Source organism: Odocoileus virginianus, chromosome 3, assembly GCF_023699985.2.
Source record: "Odocoileus virginianus isolate 20LAN1187 ecotype Illinois chromosome 3, Ovbor_1.2, whole genome shotgun sequence".
Lineage (NCBI taxonomy): Eukaryota > Metazoa > Chordata > Mammalia > Artiodactyla > Cervidae > Odocoileus > Odocoileus virginianus.
The window spans coordinates 67,053,030-67,072,279 of record NC_069676.1 but is presented as its reverse complement, the minus strand read 5'-3'; the positions used below and the strand labels follow the sequence as shown (position 1 = coordinate 67,072,279).

General features: G+C 39.7%; 1 long non-coding RNA gene across 1 annotated transcript; it reads left to right on the top strand.

The window, feature by feature from the left end:
- On the top strand, positions 1–17,582 carry LOC110143653 (uncharacterized). Its single transcript, XR_002315642.2, has 3 exons — positions 1–400; positions 16,665–16,745; positions 17,049–17,582. It is a non-coding gene; the product is annotated as an uncharacterized lncRNA (long non-coding RNA).
- Positions 17,583–19,250: the final 1,668 nt, after the last annotated feature.

Genomic DNA, 19,250 nt, shown 5'->3' with positions numbered 1-19,250 from the left:
CATCTAAAAATTGTATCTGGACAAAGTGTTAGAGCCAAGCTTTGGAGTAGACAGATGGGGCCCCTGGGGAGCAAGGCAAGGAAGTGATGTCATAGAGTGATCTCTGCCTTCTCTGGCAGACGTGACTGGGCAGAACCCAGGGACATGTTTGGGAAATTGTGTGACATCACCTCAGGCCCTGTGGACATGGCGGAGGAGGGAGGAGTGTGAGAAAGAGGCAGTTGGCTTTGCCCATGTCTGTCGTGTCCTGAGGAACACTGGGACAGGAAATGCCCAGCGTTTCTCTACTGTTTACTGGACGCCAGACCCACAGATTTTGAAGGTTGCCTTGGGAGTCATGAAGAGATGAAGGGAGAAGGAGGAGGAGCATTGGTTTTCTGCCTCTTGTGGGACTGCCCTGGTAAGTGCTCGGGGGTAGGGTATGTGGAAGATTTTGTAGAAACTTTTAGATAGGGGCTTGCCTGGTGGCTCAGACAGTAAAGAATCCACCTGCAATGCAGGAGACATGGGTTTGATCCCTGGGTTGGGAAGATCCCCTGGAGGATAGCATGGCAACCCACTCCAGTATTCTTGCCTTGAGAATCCCCATGGACAGAGGAGCCTGGCGGGCTTCAGTCCATAGGGTTGCAAAGAGTCAGACATGACTGAGTGACTAAGCACATAGCACAGAGAAGTTAGGGCATGGTGTTTATTACAAGTTCTTGGAAAGGCTTCCAAATATCTCCCTAATTCTTTAGAGTACTATCCCTTTAGGCATAGCATTTCCCTCTTCCAATAGTCCTATGTTAATTAACTATGAGTATAGTTACGCATCAAGCCTGTGTCAAGCTAATTTACAGGATCATCTCATTTAATCCTGCAAACAACACTTTTGTAAAAGACACTATTGGATCCAATTCACAGGTGAGGAGACTGAGGATAAGAGTGATTTATTAACTTGCTCAAGATTGTTCAGAGAGGATTAGAACAGAGGTGGTTTGACTCAAAGGTGGCACTTTTCGCCTCTCAGATAACCTGAGTTTGACTGTAGGCTGACTTCACAGATAAAGTGACAGGAATTTCTGGGTATCTCAGCAGGTCAGAGACCTTGGTCTGAGAGACAGAAGTTGTTCTGGTCTATGTGCTACCACACAATGTGGGCCCTTCTCTGGGCGAGATCTGAGGATTGCATCTTTCCTGCTAACCCCTCCCTGGGAACCTCAAGTGAGGGCAAGAGCTTGTATCAAGCTTGAGCCTTACTTCTTCCAACAAGAAGCACAGGGGACCCGGTCTAAAAATTGCCTTTAAGGACTGCAAAAGTTATTAATCTTATGATGGCAATCAACTGTTGTCTATTTGTCTATCTCAGAGAGAGAGAGAGAGAGACAGAGAGAGCAGATATAGCCTCCTAAGACAGCATGAGAGATGTCAGTTAGACCTAAGGAAGTAGCTTATTAAACATCGGGTTAAATTCTAGTTGCTGCCATTTCCTAGCTTTGTCACTTTGGGACTTTGTTTAGTTAAGCTTCTGTTTATTTGTAAAATGTGGATTTTAATCATTCTTATGAGGATTAAATGAAACTTTGCCTGGTCCTAGAAAGCTCTCAGATAGTTATTGTTGATGTTCTGTATATCTTAAAAACATGCAACAGGATTCTCAGTATCTGGAGCATGTAGGTACAGATTTTCCTAGTTGATCTCTCACTGATACTTTTAACCCCTTACTTGCCAATTGATATAGCTGATTTCTTTTTTCTTCCCTTATAAATACCCCTAAACAAACAGTGGCTGGAAAAATAACATAAATATAAAGGGCACTAACATTTGTTGAGAGTTTTCTGTGTACTAGGCGGGAGTTATGTGCTTTATATGCGCTATTTCATTTTAATAAAAGCATTTTGGCCAGTAGGTGGAAATAATATACCTGGCCTTTGAAAGGCAACTTGTGAGACTGACTCTACCACACCTAGAGAGCTCAGGACCTGCTGGAAATATTTCTTCACACAGAGACTCAAAACGAGGTTGGAGACCACCAGTATGGGTGTTGGTGCCTTGGGGAGAGAGTGGGGTATGTGGGTGGTGGGTTCTGTGAGTTTGCTATGCAGAGGGAAAGGGAAACAGCTTGGCCCAGCAGGCAGGGCAGTCTGTAATTCTTGGTCTCTGGTAGAATCAATGTCAACAGGAGTTTTCCATATCAGACCAAAGAGGCTCACAGACTATAAACCATCACATTAGAGGTGACCATTCATGCTCTAGAAAGGCAGGGAAGGAAGGGGAGACCTACGTGAAACTCTACTGGCTCCCAAAACTTCAGAGAACCAGAGTCATGAGAAGGGAAAGAAGAAAGGAGGGAAAAGGGCAGGGAACAGACTTCAGTAAATATATATTTTCAAATAAATCTCAGGAGTGGAGTGGAAGGTAAAAAGAAAAAAAAAAAATATTCAGGGACTTCCCTGGTGGTCCTGTGGCTAAAACTTTGCACTCCCAATGCAGGGGGCCCTGGTTCTATCCGTGGTCAGGGAACTAGATCCAACATGCCTCATCTAAAGATACCACACATTGCAACAAAGATCAAAGGTCCCATGTGCTGCAAATAAGATCCAGCATAGCCAAATAAATAAATAAACAAAAATAAATATTAACAAAATACTCATAAACCTTAAAAAAATCAGCCTAGAGCTATTTTCTCTCAAGTCAGTCTGGGGAACCTGTTCCTAAAACAGCTGGACCAACTCCAGGTATAAAAGTTCAAACCTTTTGTTGTCACCTGAAAACTTCAGTAGGTTGCTTCACTCAGTCTGGAGGACTGCCCACTTTACCTCTTCTTGGTGCTGCTCCATTGGGAACCTAGGAATTTAGAAAGAAATAAAGAGCCACTTAGCAGGTAAAAGTTCGCCTACCCAGATGCTCAAACTTTACTGAGCATAAGAGCCACCTAGAGTAGCCTTAAAATGCAGACCTTGGGACCTAGCCCCAGATATATATATATATATGTAATTCTTGGTGTATATATATATATATACACACACACACACACACATACACACACACACACATATATATATATAATTTTTTTTTTGAGTTGTGAGTTAAATTTTATTTAGGAAGAAAGCATTTCAGACAACTCTGAGAAATAGCTCCAAAAAGGTAGACGGGAAGGTCAGTACATATGTGATTTTGGTGAAGGGGGCGTACTTGCAATCAAGCATATATTTTTTGCAAGAGGTTTCTGTTAGTCACAAGGAGCAGACATCACCATGAAGAATTTTAGTTCTTTTCTAGATATGAGGAGGTACAAGAATTGTAGCCCAAGATACTTTGATCCAGTAGGTATGAAGTGAGGTACAGGAATTTATATTTTTCACAAGTAACCCATTTTTCATGTGTCTTCTGCTGCAGAAGATCAGCAGACCACATTTTGAGAAACGTCATTTTAGTCCATCATTCCCATTTTACAGATCATCAAACGGAGGCCCAGAAAGTACAAATGACTTCGCTGAATGTCTCATGGGTGGGTTCTTGGAGGGTGTAGGTCTTAACCCTAGATTGTCTGCATACCAGTACTATTAGTCTTGCCTTGGCTAACTCATTAAAAATGACTGGTCTCCACTTACTGTGGTTTATTCCTTGCCAGGGGCCCATGGTTCTTCACATCTCAAGTCAGGGGTCAATTCCTCAGGGAAGATTGTCTTTCCCCTCCCCACCCCAGTCTAGGTGAGTTTCCTTTATTCTCTGCTCTCAGAAAACCACATCTCTCTCCTTCATGGCATTCCCTCTGGTTTGTGTTTTATACTCACACCTTCATGTGATTACTGGATCAATATCTGCCTCTCTCTCTAGACTTCAGACTCAACAAGAGCAGGCATATTGTTTCTTTTTGCTCATCTGAGAAGCATTCTACCAGAGACTGTCTGATGAATCCTATGTGCTCAATAAATATTTATTAGATGAGTAATAGGATGAATGAGTGAATGAAAAGGGCAGGTTGATTTCAGCCTTAACTGAAACTCAAAATAAGGAAAAATTTGTGAAACTTTTGTCCTTCAATGGACTTTCTCTAGACATTTTTTTTTTGTTCTTGTTTTTGACCCACTTTTTTGATCCCAACATCTAATCCCATCCCTAATACCAGAGCTTCTTATAGGCAAAATTGTGTAGAAGGAAGTTTGATTTGTTTGATTGTCTGTCTTTCTTTACTCTTTTCTATTTTTCCAGTGAATTTTGTGTTGGAAATTCATTCTCCTCCTGCAACCTTCCCTTCCTTTCAACTTTAACCCTTGTCCAAGATCTCAATGCTCTCTGACAGGTATGAGGTGATATATCACTGTGGTTTTGATTTGCATTTCCCTGATGATTAGTGATCCTGAACATCTTTTCATGTGTCTGTTGGCCATTTGTATGTCTTCTTTGGAAGAATATCTATTTAGGTCCTCTGCCCATTTTTAAATTGGGTTGTTTGTTTTCTTGATATTGAATTGTGTTAGTTCTTTGTATGTTTTGGATATTAATCTCTTACTGGATAGACTGTTTGCTGATGTATTTTCCCATTCAGTAGGCTGCCTTTTTATTTTACTGATAGTCTTCTTTGCTGTGCAAAAAGCTTTTAGTTTGATATAGTCCCATGTGTTTATTTTTGTTTTTGTTTTCCATCAAAAAGACAACAAATAAGTGTTGGCAAGGATGTAGAGAAAAGGGAACCCTCTTGCGCTATTGGTAGAAATGTAAATTGGTGCAGCCACCATGGAAAACAGTATGGATCTTCATAAAAATTTAAAAATAGAATTGCCATATAATCCAGCAATTGCACCTCTGAGTATTTACTCAAAGAAAACAAAAATGCTAATTAGAAAAGATATATGCACTCCAATGTTCACTGCAGCATTATTTATAATAGCCAACATACAGAAGCAACTTAAGTGCCCATAGATAGAAGAATGGATAAAGATGTGATATATGTATACACACAAACACACACCCAATGGAAAATTACCCATCTAATAAGAAAAGGAAATCTTGTCATTTGTGACAACATGGATGGATCTAGAGTGTATTATGCTCAGTGAAATAAATCAGATAGAAAAAGATACTGCATGATCTCACTTATATGTGAAATCTAAATAACAAACAAACAAAAAAAGGAAAACAGACCAATAGATACAGAGAAGAAACAGAATGAAGAGAGATGATGGGGTAGACAAAATAGGAGAAAGGGATTAAGAGGAACAAATTTCCAGTGATAAAATAAACAAGTCACAGGGATGTAATATCCAACACAAGGAATATGGTCAGTACTGTGGTAATGACTCTGTATGGGGACAGATGGTTGCTAGCCTTATTGTGGTGATCATTGCCTAATGTATGTAAATGACAAATCATTATGGAGCATACCTGAAACTAACATAATATTGTATAGTCACTGTATTTCAATAAAAATAAAATTCCTAGTGCTCTCAGATTGCTTCCAGACACCCCCAATCCTGACCTTTCTAACCCTCTGTTCCTGATCAAAGTCTACCTGTCCAATGTCCTATTTCCTGAATGCCACGTGCATATCAGGACAACTCTTTAAAGTGACAGCTTCCTGTCAACAGTGGATAATCACCTAATCTGTTGTTCCTTATCCTCCCCTTTAATCTGATCATCATTCTCTTAACCTAGGAGCTGGTCAAACCTTTGATATTAGGAATCATCCTCTATGGAGCCCAAGAAGCAGTAATAGGAGGAGGTTTCTAATGATCAGCAAGTGTTTATTGAGCCCTGTGTTAGGGACATATGAAGATGAACAAAGAGTATTTCTTCTTTATCATCTTTGATGATTTCTAATCATCAAAGATCTCCCAAGGATCTTTATGGGAAGGCAAGCATTCAATAATGGTTCAGGAGACTTTAGTATTTAGTTGCTTGTTGGTAAAGCATCTGCCTACAATGCAGGAGACCTGGGTTCAATCCCTGGGTCAGAAAGATCTCCTGGAGAAGGAAATGGCAACCCACTCAAGTATTCTTGCCTGGAAAATCCCATGGACAGAGGAGCCTGGTAGGCTACAGTCCATGACATGACTGAGTGACTTCACTCCAAATAAATGCTGGTAACAACATTATGAGTTTAAATCCGATGATGTGTATAACACACTTTGTATTAGGCTGGACACATAATAGGCCCAGTCAGTAATGTTAATTCTTCTCTCTTAGGGAGGGAGAGATTGCTCAGGGCTGGAGTCAGCTAACTGGTCTCCACTGAGGAGGGCACTCTTTTAGTAGCTTTGGGAGCATGTTCAACTTCTGAAGAAACTCTCTCAACTACATAACTGTGCCCATTTTTATTCAGAACTGATTTCTACTAAGCAATAATTACAGAAAAAGTATATATATATATTCAGATACATTTGAATATCTGAATGACTTTGCTGTATACATGAAACTAACACAACGCAGTAAATCTACTTCAGTTAAAAAAAAAAATTACAAACAAACAAAAAAATTCTGAACTTTCCTGGTGATCCAGTTGTTAAGAATCTGCCAGTGCAGGGGACATTGGGTAGATGTCCACAGGCCTGGGAGCAATGAAGCCTGTGCACCACAACTACTGAAGCCCACTTACCCTAGACCCCATCTCTCAATCAAGAGAGGCCACCACAATGAGAAGCCCATGCACCACAATGAAGAGTAGCCCGTGCTTGCGGCAACTAGAGAAAGTAGCGGTTGACTCTAGAACAATGGGGGTGGGGAAGGGGGCTGAGGAGGAGTTTAGGGGTCAGGACAGGAGGGTTTGCAGTCAGCCCTTGTCTTCTGTATCCACAGATCAATTGGGTATTGTGTAGTTATGTTACATAGTACATATTCATGGGAAAAAAAAAAACCCTGTGTAAGAGTATCCACAGGGTTCAAAGCTGTATTATTCAAGGGTCTCTTTACATTCAAGTGGATCTCCTAGGACCCAGCTGATCTGCACCTTTTTTACTTGCTGTATGTACACAGAAGGGGTGAGAATCATAACTGGAAGAGACTGCAGAGGTTGTGTGACCCTTCTCTCATTTACGGATGGTGGAATTGAGGCCAGACAAGTGACATGACCATGGTCACTCAGAGCCAGAGCTGGGACTGAGGCCTCAAATATCCAGCCCCAAATTCTTAAAATTCAACATACCTAATATAAAGGGGATGACAGAGGATGAGATGGCTGGATGGCATCACCGACTCGATGGGCATGAGTTTGAGTAAACTCCGGGAATTTGTGATGGACAGGGAGGCCTGGCGTGCTGCGATTCATGGGGTCATGAAGAGTCAGACACGACTGAGCGACTGAACTGACTGACTGAATATAACTGTATATTATTCACATTATTTAACCGCTAAGCAAATGAAAATAGCTTTTAAAAAATTATCAAATTTTGTGCTTATGGTAAACCTCTGGAAAGGATAGAAAACAAAAAAGAAATCAACATCTTATTCCACTATCCAGAGAGAGCATCTCTGTAAACATTTTGGCAAATGTTTTAAGACCACACACACACACATCCTGCTTGGGCCCTTAGCCTCCATTCCACATCCCTTTGTGCTCGCTGCTGTCCACTGGGCTTAGGCTGACCCTCCCTTCCAGCTCTAGAAGTGGACACTCTGACCCAGTCAGAGCCAATGAGAGCCCAGGGGCTCCTTGTTCATGGGATTTGAGGATTAGACTACAAAGCGTTTAGAGTAAGGTCTGGAAGCATTCCAGCCATCATGCAACGACAGTGAGGGCACCTGTCTGGCTCTGGAGCTGAATAGAGCTGTGAGATAGTGTCTGCCCTTCCCCTAGGACTTAGTAGAAAAATCTCTCTGCACTATAGTAACTAGCTGGCTATTAACCAGTGACTTTGATTCTCAGTAGAAGCACTTTGAGCAAGTCACTTTATCTCTCTGGGCCCAGTTTCCTCATCTCTAAAGTGGGATAAATTCTTTGGAGATTATAGTGAGAACAAGTCACTATTGAGTACCAATAATAATGATGACATTTACAACTGCCTCCGTTAATTGTTTGCTGTGATCAGGACTTAAGCCAAGCAGTTTAAAATAGTGTTTCATTTACTCCTCACACCTGCAGAGAGTAGAAGGGGGATCTGCCTATGCTTGCCTGTGTAATGGTGAAGGAATGAAGTACAGAACCAGATTCCAGCTGCCCTGGTTCCTGTCACAGTCATTTTGCTAACTGATCCCTTCTGTCTCTCTGAATGTCTGGTAGGAGGATCTTGGTGAGTATCAGAACCTCTTGGCTGGAGGCCACCTTTGCCCTCTACAGGGGACAGGACCTTGGTTCCAAACTAGAGAGAGGGAAGTGCTGGCTGGGCTGTCGCTGGGAGGCTGGGACACTGGCCAGAGCCTTCTGTCTGCAGTGCCCCTCTTTCTGGCTGGGCCCCAGGGTTCCCTAAGTAACCACAGGGACGCAGCACAGATTTATGGCCCCGCTGCTCCTGAGCAAGTACCTGACATGTTCTGTCTGAGAGCGATGGTGTCTGGCTCCAGATGACTCATCAGGAGGAGAACAGACACATGCAGGGTGTACAGAAGAAGCTTCTCACCTCCCCGAAGCTAGGAGACCAAGAGGAATCACTCTATCACACAGATTGTTCAAAAGGCAGATGCTCAAGACTCCCACTTTATAGAAGGGGACATCTGTTCCTTCATGGAGTACATGAACATTGGTTGAGCTTTGTGCCAGGCTGGGTTAGACCATGTGGGGAACACAAACAAGGAAAAAACATAGACTCTGCCATCAACAATGCTGAAAGAAGACGTGAAACAAGGAACCATCACCAGGGAGGGATGTCAAAGTGTGGCAGGGCTCCAGAGAGTCAGCCTGTCAATCATTTGTATTTAAGTAGGGTCAACTTCACTTCGCCTTATTCTTTTAGAATCTAGTAGGTGCTGAGGACAGCCAAGATGAACAAGAAACCCCTCGAGAAACTTTTAGAAAAGTGTTGGAAACTTTTAGAAAAGTGTTGGGATGAAACAGAGAAGTCAGGACATTTCTCTCTCATCCTTCCTCCATTGCTCCCGCTGACCAGACAGGTTCAACAACGTCTGTCTCAGTGTCTACCTGTTACCTCTACCTCCACCTCCATCTATACATACATATTTCTAAATGGCTTGCTATATACCAGCATAAACTTTCTACAAAGTATTATGCCTAAGAGATTTAACTCACAATAGCAAATAAATATGTAACACCCAGGAATAACTTTAACAAGAAATGTACAGGACCTAAATGGAAAAAAATGACAAAATTTTAGTAAGGAGCATGAAAGAGGACTTGAACAAATGGAAAGATGTATTATGCTTCTGGAAGTCTTGTAAAGATGTCAATGTCCCATAGTTTAATCTATTAATTTAAGGCGATTCCATCCAAAATATCAATGGGATTTGGAAGGAACTTAACAAAATGATTCCAAAGTGCTTCTGGAAGAATAAATGCTTAAGAATAGCCATTTTTTTTTTCCAAAAAAGGAGGGCCACGTGAAGGGAATTGCCCTACTAGATTAAAATGCTGGATGATGAGACTGGCAGAGGGTAGGCTGGCAGATGACTGGAAGAGCATAGATCATCTGAAAAAAGATCAACTATGCATGAAAACTAGTATGTGATAAAGGTGACATTTCCATTCTTTACAAATGGTATCAACTCTGGATATTTGGAAAAAAATAAAGTTAGAGCTTTACTTTTCACCTTACATAAAATATAAATTCCACACAGAGATTGAATGTGACCATCTAAATCATGAAAATACTAAACGAAAGCGTAGGTGCATAGTTTTAGCTTCTTAGGGTTAGGGAAATTCTTTTTAGCAATGACATTAACATCAGAAACCATAAAAAAAAGAGTATGACTATAAATAAAAATGTAAAACTTATGTGGCAAAACCTCCCGCATTATCAAGTTAAAACACAAAGGATATATTTAAAACATACATTTGAGTTGTTTAAATAATAGATAATTAACATTAGATTTTTTTCCATTTATTTTTATTAGTTGGAGGCTAATTTACAATACTGTAGTGGTTTTTGCCATACATTGACATGAATCAGCCATGGATTTACATGTGTTCCCCATCCTGATCCCCCCTCCCACCTCCCTCCCCATCCCATCCCTCTGGGTCTTCCCAGTGCACCAGCCCTGAGCACTTGTTTCGTGCATCCAACCTGGGCTGGCAATCTGTTTCACACTTGATAATATACTTCTTTCAATGCTATTCTCTCAGATCATCTGAGCCTCACCTTCTCCCACAAACTTTAAGTGACACAATGGACCAACTAGACCTAATTGATATCTATAGGACATTTCACCTCAAAACAATCAATTTCACCTTTTTCTCAAGTGCACATGGAACCTTCTCCAGAATAGATCACATCCTGGGCCATAAATCTAGCCTTGGTAAATTCAAAAAAATTGAAATCATTCCAGTCATCTTTTCTGACCATAATGCAGTCAGATTAGATCTCAAATACAGGAAAAAAATTATTAAAAATTCAAACATATGGAGGCTAAATAGCACGCTTCTGAATAACCAACAAATCATAGAAGAAATAAAAAAAGAAATAAAAATACAACTAGAAATGAATGAAAATGAAAACACAACAACCCAAAACCTATGGGACATTGTAAAAGCAGTGCTAAGGGGAAGGTTCATGGCAATACAGGCTTACCTCAAGAAACAAGAAAAAAGTCAAATAAATAACCTAACTCTATATCTAAAGCAACTAGAGAAAGAAGAAATGAAGAACCCCAGGGTTAGTAGAAGGAAAGAAATCTTAAAAATTAGGGCAGAAATAAATGCAAAAGAAACAAAAGAGACTATAGCAAAACTCAACAAAGCTAAAAGCTGGTTTTTTGAAAAGGTAAATAAAATTGACAAACCATTAGCCAGACTCATCAAGAAACAAAGGGAGAAGAACCAAGTCAACAAAATTAGAAATGAAAATGGACAGATCAAAACAGACAACACTGAAATACAAAGGATCATAAGAGACTACTACCAGCAGCTATATGCCAATAAAATGGACAACTTGGAAGAAATGGACAAGTTCTTAGAAAAGTATAACTTTCCAAAACTGAACCAGGAAGAAATATAAGATCTTAACAGACCCATCACAAGCACAGAAATCGAAGCTGTAATCAGAAATCTTCCAGCAAACAAAAGCCCAGGACCAGACGGTTTCACAGCTGAATTCTACCAAAAATTTAGAGAAGAGCTAACACCTATCTTACTCAAACTCTTCCAGAAAATTGCAGAAGAAGGTAAACTTCCAAACTCATTCTATGAGGCTACCATCACTCTAATACCAAAACCATACAAAGATGCCACAAAAAAAGAAAACTACAGGCCAATATCACTGATGAACATAGATGCAAAAATCCTTAACAAAATTCTAGCAAACAGAATCCAACAACATATTAAAAAGATCATACATCATGACCAAGTGGGCTTTATCCCAGGAATGCAAGGATTCTTTAATATCCGCAAATCAATCAATGCAATACACCACATTAACAAATTGAAAGATAAAAACCATATGAATATCTCAGTAGATGCATAAAAAGCCTTTGACAAAATTCAACATCCATTTATGATTAAAGCTCTCCAGAAAGCAGGAATAGAAGGAACATACCTCAACATAATAAAAGCTATATATGACAAACCCACAGCAAACATTATTCTCAATGGTGAAAAATTGAAAGCATTTTCCCTAAAGTCAGGAACAAGACAAGGATGCCCACTCTCACCACTACTATTCAACATAGTTTTGGAAGTGTTGGCCACAGCAATCAGAGCAGAAAAAGAAATAAAAGAAAAGAAGAAGTAAAACTCTCACTGTTTGCAGACGACATGATACTCTACATAGAATACCCTAAAGACTCTACCAGAAAATTACTAGAGCTAATCAATGAATACAGTAATGTTGCAGGGTATAAAATTAACACACAGAAATCCCTTGCATTCCTATACACTAACAATGAGAAAACAGAAAGAGAAATTAAAGAAACAATACCATTCACCATTGCAACAAAAATAATAAAATACTTAGGAGTATATCTACCTAAAGAAACAAAAGACCTATACTAAAACATATATATGGAATTTAGAAGGATGGTAACGATAACCCTATATGCAAAACAGAAAAAGAGACACAGATGTATAGAACAGACTTGTGGACTCTGTGGGAGAAGGTGAGGGTGGGATGTTTCAAGAGAACAGCATCGAAACATGTATATTATCTAGGGTGAAACAGATCACCAGCCCAGGTTGGATGCATGAGACAAGTGCTCAGACCTGGTGCACTGGGAAGAGCCAAGGGGATCGGGTTGAGAGGGAGGTGGGAGGGGGGACTGGGATGGGGAATACATGTAAATCCATGGCTAATTCATGTCAATGTATGACAAAAAACCACTACAATACTGTAAAGTAATTAGCCTCCAACTAATAAAAATAAATGAAAAAAAAAAAAAAGAAACAAAAGACCTATACATAGAAAACTATAAAACACTGATGAAAGAAATCAAAGAGGACACAAATAGATGAAGAAAGAGACCATGTTCGTGGATTGGAAGAATCAATATTGTGAAAATGACTATACTATCCAAAGCAATCTAGAGATTCAATGTAATCCCTATCAAACTACCCACGGTATTTTTCACAGAACTAGAAAAAATAATTTCACAGTTTTTATGGAAATACAAAAAACCTCAAATAGCCAAAGCAATCTTGAGGAAGAAGAATGGAACTGGAGGAATCAACCTGCCTGACTTCAGGCTCTACTACAAAGCCACAGTCATCAAGACAGTATGGTACTAGCACAAAGACAGAAATATAGATCAATGGACAAAATACGAAGCCCAGAGATAAATCCACATACCTATGGACACCTATCTTTGACAAAGGAGGCAAGGATATACAATGGAAAAAAGACAACGTCTTTAACAAGTGGTGCTGGGAAAACTGGTCAACCACTTGTAACAGAATGAAACTAGAACACTTTCTAACACCATACACAAAAATAAACTCAAAACAGATTAAAGATCTAAATGTAAGACCAGAAACTATCAAACTCCTAGAGGAGAACATAGGCAAAACACTCTCCGACATAAATCACAGCAGGATCCTATGACCCACCTCCAAGAATATTGGAAATAAAAGCAAAAATAAACAAATGGGACCTAATTAAACTTAAAGGCTTTTGCACAACAAAGGAAACTATAACCAAGGTGAAAAGACAGCCTTCAGAATGGGAGAAAATAATAGCAAATGAAGAAACAGACAAAGGATTAATTTCAAAAATATACAAGCAACTCTTGCAGCTCAATTCCAGAAAAATAAATGACCCAATCAAAAAATGGGCCAAAGAACTAAACAGACATTTCTCCAAAGAACATTAGATATTTAAAAAATTCTTTTGATCAATCACAAAAAGGTGAGTAACATTCAGTGTAAAAATGTGAAAATGATATGAATGGATAAATCATAAATAAAATACATGAATGATCAATAATCATATATAAATTTGTATATTAATAAAGGACATGTAAATTGTATACAGTGGAAATGAGAAATAGATTTAAGGGACTAGATCTGATAGACAGAGTGCCTGATGAACTATAGATGGAGGCTCGTGACACTGTACAGGAGAGGGATCAAGACCATCCCCAAGAATAAGAACTGCAAAAAAGCAAATGGCTGTCTGAGGAGGTCTTACAAATAGTTGTGAAAAGAAGAAAAGTGAAAAGGGAAGGAGAAAAGGAAAGATATGCCCATTTGAATGCAGAGTTCCAAAGAATAGCAAGGAGAGCTAACAAAGCCTTCCTCAGTGATCAATGCAAAGAAATAGAGGAAAACAATAGAATGGGAAAGACTAGAGATCTCTTCAAGAAAATTAGAGATACCAAGGGAACATTTCATGCAAAGATGGGCTCAATAAAGGGCAGAAATGGTATGGACCTAACAGAAGCAGAAGATATTAAGAAGAGGTGGCAAGAATACACAGAAGAACTATACAAAAAAGATCTTCATGATTCAGATAATCACGATGGTATGATCACTCACCTAGAGCCAGACATCCTGGAATGTGAAGTCAACTGGGCCTTAGGAAACATCACTACGAACAAAGCTAGTAGCAGTGATGGAATTCCAGTTGAGCTATTTCAAGTCCTGAAAGATGATGCTGTGAAAGTGCTGCACTCAGTATGCCAGCAAACTTGGAAAACTCAGCAGTGGCCACAGGACTGGAAAAGGTCAGTTTTCATTCCAATCCCAAAGAAAGGCAATGCCAAAGAATGCTCAAACTACCACACAATTGCACTCATCTCACACACTAGTAAAGTAATGCTCAAAATTCTCCAAGCCAGGCTTCAGCAAAACATGAACTGTGAACTTACAGATGTTCAAGCTGGTTTTAGAAAAGGCAGAGGAACCAGAGATCAAATTGCCAACATCTGCTGGATCATCGAAAAAGCAAGAGAGTTCCAGAAAAACATCTATCTCTGCTTTATTGACTATGCCAAAAGCCTTTGACTGTGTGGATCACAATAAACTCTGGAAAATTCTGAAAGAGATGGGCATACCAGACCATCTGACCTGCCTCTTGAGAAACCTGTATGCAGGTCAGGAAGCAACAGTTAGAACTGGACATGGAACAACAGAGTGGTTCCAAATAGGAAAAGGAGTACATCAAGGCTATATATTGTCACCCTGCTTATTTAACATATATGCAGAGTACATCATGAGAAACGCTGGGCTGGAAGAAGCACAATGGAATCAAGATTACCGGGAGAAATATTAATAACCTCAGATATGCAGATGACACCACCCTTATGGCAGAAAGTGAAGAAGAACTAAAGAACCTCTTGATGAAAGAGTAAGAGGAGAGTGACAAAGTTGGCTTAAAGCTCAACATTCAGAAAACTAAGATCATGGCATCCAGTCCCATCACTTCATGGCAAATAGATGGGGAAACAGTGGAAACAGTGGCTGACTTTATTTTTTGGGGCTCCAAAATCACTGCAGATGGTGATTGCAGCCATGAAATTAAAAGGCGCTTACCCCTTGGAAGGAAAGTTATGACCAACCTAGACAACATATTAAAAAGCAGAGACGTTACTTTGCCAACAAAGGTCCATCTAGTCAAGGCTAGGTTTTTCCAGTGGTCATTCATGGATGTGAGAGTTGGACTGTGAAGAAATCCAAGCACCGAAGAATTGATGTTTTTGAACTGTGGTGTTGGAGAAGACTCTTGAGAGTCCCTTGGACTGCAAGGAGATCCAACCAGTCCATCCTAAAGGAGATCAGTCCTGGGTTCATTGGAAGGACTGATGCTGAAGCTGAAACTCCGGTACTTTGGTCACCTCATGCGACGAGTTGATTCATTGGAAAAGACCCTGATGCTGGGAAAGGTTGAGGGCAGGAGGAGAAGGAGTTGACAGAGGATGAGATGGTTGGATGGCATCACCGACTCAATAGACATGAGTTTGGGTAAACTCCGGGAATTGGTGATAGACAGGGAGGCCTGGCATGCTGCAGTTCATGGGGTCACAAAGAGTCAGACACAACTGAGCAACTGAACTGAACTGAAACTCTTTAACCATGATATCTGGTCTTTACCTACTGGACAGATAGTAAAGAATAAAACTGAGTTTTAAAAGTCTGAAAAGGGTGAGGAAAATTGATTATTTCATACAGTGATGGTGGGCATGTAAACTGGCACATTGCTAAGGGGCATTTGACAACATATATCAAAGGGCTTGAAAATATGAAAGTCCTTTAATACAGCACCCCATTTGTTGAAATTTATCTTAATAAAAGAAGCAAACAAATGTGTAAAGATCTGTCATCATGATTTTTTATATAAAAGCAAAGACACACACACACACACACACACACACACAGACACACACATGCTTGCAAACTGATTGGAAGCAGCTTAAATGTCTGCCAAGGGGGAACTGGTTAAGACATTACCATAAACCCACACAGAGAATGCCATGAGGGCTTTTAATGACAATGATGTAGAATCATGTTGTGTATATTTAATGACATTTTGCTCATTAAATATTGAAAGTGAAAAAAACTGGGATGCCACACTGCAAATGGCTCAAATCTACTTTTATATAAATGTTTAGATGCTTTAAAAAGAGGTAATAAGCAGATAGACAAATATTAGCTGAGATTGTATCTGAGTAGGTCGAAAGATTAGAGGTGATTTCATAATTTTCCATATTTTCTGAAGATATTCTTTTTTTTTCAAACAGCAGGCCTATAATCAACTGTCTCCCTCCGCCTGCAAAAATTATTTTGAAAGGATGAAGTCAATTGGAGTTAAATCTACTGAATAATATAGGAATCAAGATGGAAGGCTTTTTTGCTTAGAGATCCACTAATGCTGTACTTAACCTATTTCCCCACAAACAGTTTGACCTATTTTGTTCCTTCTGCTAGAAGTATTCATTTCAAGTTTCCTTCCACTTAATAATCCCAGTCCTCTCCACTGATTAGACTCCCACCAGCCTTGGAGTGTTAGCTAATTCCCCGTGGACCTCCCTGGCCCTTGCAGCTGGATCTGCTTGCTCCTTCCTCAAATTATCCCACAGCAGGTCCGGCACTGTCCACACCTGCCCCTGGGTGTCACAGTTTCTTTGGAACCTGTCCTATTCCTCTGTCTTCACAGGAGATTCAAGATGGAGTTCTGCAGAATGGGATGAGGATGGGGAAGCCCCGACTGAGAGAACAAAAGACATCAAGTTGAAAGGTAGGTCACATCTAGGAAGGTCTAAATGCAGGAATCAGGGAGTGACCAAATCTGGCTGGGTAGACTTAAACTGGAACCAGAGACATGAGACCTACCAGGACCATGTGCTTTTGAGGACCCTTGGTTCTAGAAAACTAGCTCCAAGTAGATTAAGCGAAAACAGCAATTTACTGTGTTAGTTGAGTATCACAGGCAATTTAAAACCTGGCATGTATCTGCACTTCAGGAGCAACTGGACTCAGGGTTCAAGACCCTTTGAATAACTCCTCACATAACTTATTTCATCTTTGTTTCTTTCCACAGGATGAAACCCTCTTCCTGTGATTTACAAGAAGAGAAACAAGGCCACAAAAAGTCCTAGTTTTTATACCTTAGCATGTGGGCAGCCACAAAAAGCCTGGGTCCTTTACATCAGTCTTGTCCCAAAACTTCCATGGAAGGGTTCAGGTAAATCTGAGGGTCGGGGTTTATATATGAACCAATCAGCTGTCACTAGGCAATGGCTTCTGTCATTGGCTAGGCTTTGGTAGGTGACCAGCCCTGAACCATCAATACTGGCCAGGGAAAGGGCATCACATTCTTGTGGGATGGCACCCATGGTGACCATATGGATAAGAGAGGAACAGTTCTTAATAAGAAGGTGCCTTGTAGGTATTTACTTCAGAGCACATAAGAATCCAGAGTGAAATGAAGGAAAGAAGAGCCTGACAGTTTGCCTAGAAAACCACTTAACATTTGAAAATTTTTTTTATGATCCAGCCAGCATATGATGTTTGGTTTGATCGGACACCTGCCTTATTTTTTCCTTCTAAATTATAAATGCTTTGAGGTTCTGGACTGTTTTGTCATTGTTGTTGCCCATCTCTCAATGAGAGACTCTCTCCCAAGTCTCTAGCTTAGCTTCTATTCGTTGATACTAGCATCAGATAGTGAGGAAACTCCCAAGCAAAAGGAGCAGTCAATACTGCCAGAATAATGTCATAGAATGTTTTAAGGATTAAATGAGGTAACATATAAAATCCTTAGATAGTGACTGGCATCTTGCAAATGGTCAATAATTAGTAATAAAAATTATAATAAAATATTTAAAAATCACCTTGTTGGAATATATAAACATATGTTTAACGTGCTAACAGCTTCTAATGTCTATATTCTTGATTTAACCCCTAGGTTATGAACATAAGTCAGAGGCATAATTTGCTGAGTATAATTGATAATTAGATGCTTATCAGATGGTGGGAATGTAAACTGATACAGCCGTTATGGAGAACACTATGGATATTCCTTTGAAAGCTAGGAATAAATCTACCGTATGATCCAGTAATACTACTATTGGCATATACCCTGAGAAAGCCACAATTCTAATAGACAAACATACCCCAAAGTTCATTGCAGCACTATTTACAATAGCCAGGACATGGAAACAACCTATATGTCCATCTGTAGATAAATGGATAAAGAAGATGTAGTACATATATATAATGGAATATTACTCAGGCATAGAAAGACTGAATCTGAGTCAGTTTTAGTGAGGTGGATGAACCCACACCTGTTATACAGAGTGAAGTAAGTCAGAAAGAGAAAAACAAATATTATATATTAACTCATATATATGGAATCTAGAAAAGTGGTATTGATGAACCTATTTGCAGGGAAGGAATGAAGATGCAGAAGTAGAGAATGGACTTGTAGACACAGTTGAGAAAGGAGACAGTGGAATGAATGGAGAAAGCAGCATCAATATATATGTACACTATCAGGTGAAAACTAGATAGCTGGTGAGAAGCTGCTATATAACACAGGGACGCCAGCCTGGTGCTGTGTGATGACTTAGAGGGGTGCAATGTGGGGAACGGACGGGGCTCAGGAGGGAGAGTATATATGTATAATTATGGCTGATTTGCACTGTTGCATGGCAGAAGCCAACACAACATTGGAAAGCAATCTTTCTCCAATTAAAAAAAATTTTCTTTTAAGTATATAAAAAACCTGTTAGGCATATGGCTCTCCCACCAAAAAAGATGCTTATCATAGTTTCAGTTGTGTCACACCCATGCACGCACACACACTCTTTCTGGGGATCAGGTTCTGTGATCTAGTGACTTTTAAAATCTAAGGGCATAATTCTCTGTTACTATGCTTTATGAATATTTCAGGAGTCTCTCTCTCTCTTTCTCTCTCTTTCCCCTGCTTTCTGTGTTCGCAGGAAACCACTGAACTTGTTGGGTTGTGGTGGTGACAGGGGTCAATAGGGACAATTCTTCAGTAGTTCTTATGGGTGATGCAGAAGCAACCAAATATGTTTGATAGAATCACAGACCAGCATAATTTGTTTCTTTCTTTAAAAATGTTTAAAAATGTTATAGGTGATTTATAATACTGTATTAGTTTCAGTATTTTAATAAATTATAATCCATTTAAAGTTGTTATGAAATCATGACTACCTTCTCTGTGCTGTATAATACACTCTTGTTGCTTATTTACTTTATACATAGCAGTTTATGT